This window comes from Gossypium hirsutum, chromosome A07, assembly GCF_007990345.1.
Source record: "Gossypium hirsutum isolate 1008001.06 chromosome A07, Gossypium_hirsutum_v2.1, whole genome shotgun sequence".
In the NCBI taxonomy this organism is placed as follows: Eukaryota; Viridiplantae; Streptophyta; class Magnoliopsida; order Malvales; family Malvaceae; genus Gossypium; species Gossypium hirsutum.
The window spans coordinates 26489686-26495783 of record NC_053430.1 but is presented as its reverse complement, the minus strand read 5'-3'; the positions used below and the strand labels follow the sequence as shown (position 1 = coordinate 26495783).

Below are 6098 nucleotides of genomic sequence, written 5' to 3'. Positions count from 1 at the left end.
AGCAACAAGAGCACATCAAAGTCAAAACACATAGACTTTAAGTTCCTGGTTGTTAAAGTAAAAGTTCAGAGTGGTTAACTATCTATAAAGAATATTAGAATAAACTCTATGATTGCGGATCCGCTTACTAAGGGACTACACCCAAGGTTGCTTATGAGCACATTGCTCATATTGGTGTAATATCATTTAAGGATATTTGGTTTTAGTGAGAGTTTGTACTTTTAAATGCTTTTATGTTATAGACACATTTTCAGTTATTTCAGTTTACGGATATTAAGTTTATTTTATGCAGAAATAAAATTTATTTGGTTTATTCACACTTTGGTTTTGATAAGGTTTGATCTCACTAAGGTTTAAGGAGGACCAATTGGAAATAGACATGTTTAGATTGTATTGCATGTAATTTCTATGCTACACATCCATACTTGATCTATATCATTTGATTGGGTTAATATACGTGATCAGTAATAGATTTAGTTACGATATATGTAACGAAAGTCGTATTGGTCCTATGTTAATATAATTAATGGACGAGATTGTTCGGAATACCTTTTGGATATGATAGTAAAATTTTGAGCTCATAAGGTTATATAATGACATGTAATTATAAAGTAATTAGTATATATATGTTGTCCAAGTGAAAGATTGTTGGAAAATATAGACATCACAACGAATTTAATAGATTGAATGCAATGCGGGAATCACTACTAGTACTAGAAGGGCAAGTCTCATATGAATTTCCAAGGAGTTATATAAACAAAGCAAAATCATTTATTTGAAAATAGAAAATTAATTCTAGTAGATTGACATACAAATGACTTGAAAAGAAGAAAAGTGACGTTTAGCTCTAAAGTATCAAACCGAGAGAAAATGGAATATCAGTTGAATTTAACCAATCATTTCCCTGTATAAACGCCCCAGCAGTGAACTGATCTGCCTCAGTGGAACTATTGATGACCCTATAACCAGGCCAAGCTACCCTTGCACTCGTATTTGACCCGGGCCCCTGTTCAAATACTCCCCATAATAAAGGGTACTCAAAGCAAATGTCCCATTCCATTCTAACCATCCAGCAGGATCCACCGAATCATCAATGTAGGAACGCATAATAACAGTCCTGGAAAACTCTTTCCAGGGTCGCCCCAAATACGTCTTGAACGATGATTTCAGCGGTATTAAATCCGCAGCAGCAGCAATCTTACTGTTCAGAATCGAAATCCCAGTGTTCTGGTTAGGGTCTTCTCTTCCTTGCGCTGTGAAAATGTTCTTTTGGTTGGGATTAGGTTTCCGAGCATATAAATTGCAGGCTTGGAAAACTGCAGCTGCGTTTCCAAAGATGAAGTCAACGGTGCCGTATATGTCACATTCGCGATAGAATTGCCTAAGGGAATGGACGTAGAGTGTGTCTTGGTAGGCAACGAAGCTGCACTTGTAAAAGGCAGAAAGGTCAGAGCCACTCCTTAAAGCCACCGCTTGGTGTTTGCTTGGACCTGCTGAGTTCTCAATGGTTATCCCTTTGGCTATGAATCCGTTTCCCACCACCGCTGAGGCAGATTCAAACAACAACAATAAAAAATCACGGAAAAAGAAAGTTGACTTTTAATAGGGAGGCTGCTCAATGATTAAAGCAAATTAAAAAAAGGCAATGAACAGGCCCACTTAGCACGTGAGAAACTGTTTCGTTAAAGTTATAAATAATTGACGATGATGTAGAAGACAAAAGGTACATCTCCCCGACAACATCAATAGTTAACGCACTTGGTTTTGTCTGGAACGCACGGGCATCAGGAGATGCGTGTTCTAATCCTACGCCACCGACATATTTATAAAAAAAATTAAGAAAAAGATCGGCTTAATTCACTGATTTACCCTTTCAATTATATATATTTCTCCATTTATTACTTAATTTTCTTTTTATTTTACTGTTTGAACTATAATTTTTACTTCATTTTATCTTAAAAATTACCCACATCTAATAAAATTATTATTTATATTGCATATTCTTTTTTTAATAAACTGAGACCAAAATAATAGTACAAGAATAAAATGGGAACTAAGGTAAAAAACAGGTATCATTAAGAGACTAAATCATAGCCAAAAAACCATCCTCTGTGCAAATTTTTAAAATTTTATTTCTTATTATTGGTAAAAAAAAATAAAAAGATTATTTCATTTAAAGCCGTCACAATTGATTTTTTTAACTTTAACTTTTATTATTTTAAATATGCTAATTTATTAAATTTTATAAGAAATATATTCAAAAATTACTACATTCAAAAAAATTTTTAAAATTTTTTTATAGACAATATATTTAAAATAATAAAAAATCAAAGTTAAAAAATTTGGCCACTAGAAAGTCAAAATCTAACAGAGACAATATATTTAAAAATTTGAAATAATATCAAATTTAATTGTTAGATTTTTTTTTGTTAATTTAACTTTTATTTTTCATGTTAAATTTGATCATTAATATTTTAATTAAAATGAGATCATTTTGTTTTAAATGGAAATGTTGATTAAAGCATTAGTTTTTAACAATATTAACATGATAACTCATGTGGTAGTTCATGTGTATTTTATGTTGATATAGTATTATTTGTCTTATATGTTACGTCAATAAATAATTTAAAATTTATTCAAATTCAAAAAATAGCATGAAGTACACATGATTTGCAATGCATGTTACCATGTTTAAAATTTTAATGTTTAAGTTTGTATTATAATTAAAAATAATAATTTAATTTTTTTTAAAGGTTGATAGTCCAATTCTACGCCTTTTAAAAGGTTGAGAACTAAATTTAACTAAAAAATAAGTGCAAGGTTGTTTGAACCGGATCGAATAAACTAATTGGATTAGTTGGATCGAGAACCCATTGGGGTACTAATTCGGAGAAAGGCATTGATCTGTTTTACTCGAGAACCAGTATAGATAAGTTGAATAGGCAAAAATCGATTGAACTAGGCTTTTAATATATACATTTTTTATTTTTTATGAATTTTTAAAGATTTATTTAATTGAACCAAACGGATCGGTTAGATTGAAAAACTGGTGGTTTAACTGATTCGACCTCCGGTTCAATTTTAAAAACCTTAAATAAGGGCTTAATTTGATAAAAGATGTAAATATAAAGTGTTAAATTTATCATTACTCTGTGTGAATAACTTCTAATATCTTTGTAAATTTTAATTAATTAAAATATTTATAATATTAACTCAAATTTTTTTTTTAAAATGACAAAAAAAAAATTACTATAGAAGTTAAGGGCAGGTAATGACCTTGGTAAAATGAGATAACTGTAAATTTAGGCTTTTTAGAATAATTAATTACTTAATTTAAGTTTTTTAACCCCACTAATTATTGAAAAAATTATATTGTCGACCCCTCCAAAAATTAAGATTTTAATTTAAACCTTTTATTTTTTTACATAATTTAAACCGACTTTTAACAAAATCGTATTCAACTAAAAAAAATTTATCTGGATTCTCTAAAAAGTTATGGTATATTTTTATCGTAAATAATTGATAGCGTATAATTTACGTTTTTAAAATTCTATTTAAAAATGTGACGTGAAAAAAAAAGAGTGACACGTCAGAATGACAGTCACTTCTGATTGGACAGGAATCGAGTGTCCAATAAGTGAGTAGATCCAAATCCGTAAGGATTCTCCCACTCGTGAGGGAAGCATTATAGTGAAGGAAAAAAATGAAAAATGAAAATTATATGAAACTCACCGACTGTCGCAGAGCGGAAAGTTGTAAAGCCATCAACCACATTTCTGCTAGCCTTCACCACTGTCTTCCCGATCCCATCTCCCACCAACATGAGCATTGTCTTCTTCCTATCCACATCTACATTTTCGAAGTAAGCGCCGGCTTTTATATATATCACAAACCTAGCTAATTCAACAAACCAGTTCATTAGCCACTTCATTAATTAATTCATTTTCCCAATTTCAAACCATATCAAACGCTAATATAGGTGCAGTATAAAATTAACCTTGTGTCACTGTTGTTTGGAGCAGCGGAAACAGCGTCGGTGATGTTGGTGAAGTTTCCAGTGCCGTCCTTGGCAACTATCAGATCGAACTTGGTTTCATTTAATGAAGCCTGTAGAAGTTTTCGATCTCTCCAAGATAGCCATGTTGGGAACCCATTTTTCACGCGTCCATATCCAGGGAAAACCTCGGGTTTCGATTTGTTGACTCCAGGGACTTTGTTGAGCATCACAAGGGAGTTGCTCACATGATGAGAGATGTTGTGCAGGCCCTTTTTTATAATGCTCCTAACATTTCCGCTGCTACGAGCGAACCCATCGAGACACGTCTGCTGGTTCGTCATCGCCGCGCTTAAAAATGTCTGCAGGTCGTGGTAGTTTTCGGAGACTGATGTTCCCTTCGGGCCGAGACCGGAGCGGACCACTTTCAGCTCCGCCATTGTATTATCAAAAAGCTCAAGGCAATCATTTATGGCCGCCTCTTCCAATGTGTTGTAACTTTTGAGCTTCTTCTCGATGTTGGTAATGTTGGTAGAGGAGAGTCTGACCTCGTGCATTGTTCGGTTCAAGGTTGCAGAAATAAGTTCCGGGAGGGATTTGGAGGCCAGATCTGGAAGAATGGAAATGGTGGAGACGCAAAGTTCGGTATACAAAGTGCCATCGCAAGCTGAGGAAGCTCTTTGGAGATGATTGTGGACGTGAAAACGCCCGATTTGTGTGGTTTTGGGGCTCTTTTTTAGAATTACTGCGGACGAAAGTAAGACTAAGACGAATGCTGAAATGGGAAAAAGAAGGAGAAATGCCCTAAAGCTTACTCTAGGGTTGTGCATGTTTGATGCAGCTAGCTAGTTTTTGATGATGGAAATGAAAGGAAGTAGAAACCAGAGGAAATAGCTTGGATACTGACAGGGGCGAAGAGACAAACCGCTCGCTAACCTCTTAAATGGTTGTCGACGACGGCGGATCATTTGAGGAGCCTATATTTAGATGAGTATATTTAATATTGAATTAAATTAACTAGTCCTTTAAATCATATATATTATTATAAAGTATGGATCTTAAGCATTTGAGGAAACTTTGAATTTTAAGTTATTCAAAGTATTTTTTAATTATGACTCTATAATTTTTATCCTTAATTAATAATAAATAATTTATCATAACTTTTATCCTTAACAAATTATATATATTAAATTATATATATTATTAATATAAAGTAGACCTAATAATAAATCTACCCCTCAAAATTTACATCTTTTGTCAACTTGGTCATTATTTTTTTTTAGCTAAGTTTAGTCATTAATCTTTTAAAAAGAATCAAATCATTTTTTGTAATGGACATGTCGACTAAAACTTTAACTTTTTAACAATATTAGTGTGGCAATCCGCGTGATAATCCACATACACTTCGTGCTAATATACATAACACTATTTATCTTATATGTTATATCAACAAATAATTCAAAAATTCATCTACCCTATGAATAATCAGGTTCAATTTATCATTGCACAAAAAAATTTAAAAATTATAAAAATATTTAAAAATAAAAAATTTAAAAGAAAGCATAAAGTACATGTAGATAGTCATGTAAACTGTCATATTTAAAAACTTAACATTTTAATCAAAATTTCCATTCAAAAAGTAATTTAACTAATCTTTTTGAACTGTTAATTAAATTTGCCTCTTGTTTAAAAGGTTGAGTGTTAAGTTTAGCTTAAAAAAAAGAGGCCAAATTGATAAAAAAAATATAAATATTAATGACAAAATTTATAATTATATATCTAAAATAAGGAACATGAGCATTTTAAAAACTTTGAGTTCTAGGTTAGTTATTTGAGTTCTAAAATACTTCCCTAATTATTACCTTATATGTTTTATCCTTAATTAATAATCAATAATTTATCCTAATTTTATCCCTAATACAAAATAAGAAACACGATTATTTTAGGAAGCTTTGAGTTTTAGGTTAATTCTTTTTAAGTTCCAAAATATTTCCTTAATTATTAACATATACTTTTTATCCTTAATTAGTAATCAATAATCTATCCTAATTTTTATTATTAACTAGTAATTTAATATATTTTTAATGATATATATATATACCAT

The 6098-nt window shown here is 31.2% G+C and overlaps 1 pseudogene; it reads right to left on the bottom strand.

Annotated features, from left to right (window-relative positions):
• Positions 1 to 753: 753 nt before the first annotated feature.
• LOC107953096 (pectinesterase-like) lies at positions 754 to 4824 on the bottom strand (annotated as a pseudogene).
• Positions 4825 to 6098: the final 1274 nt, after the last annotated feature.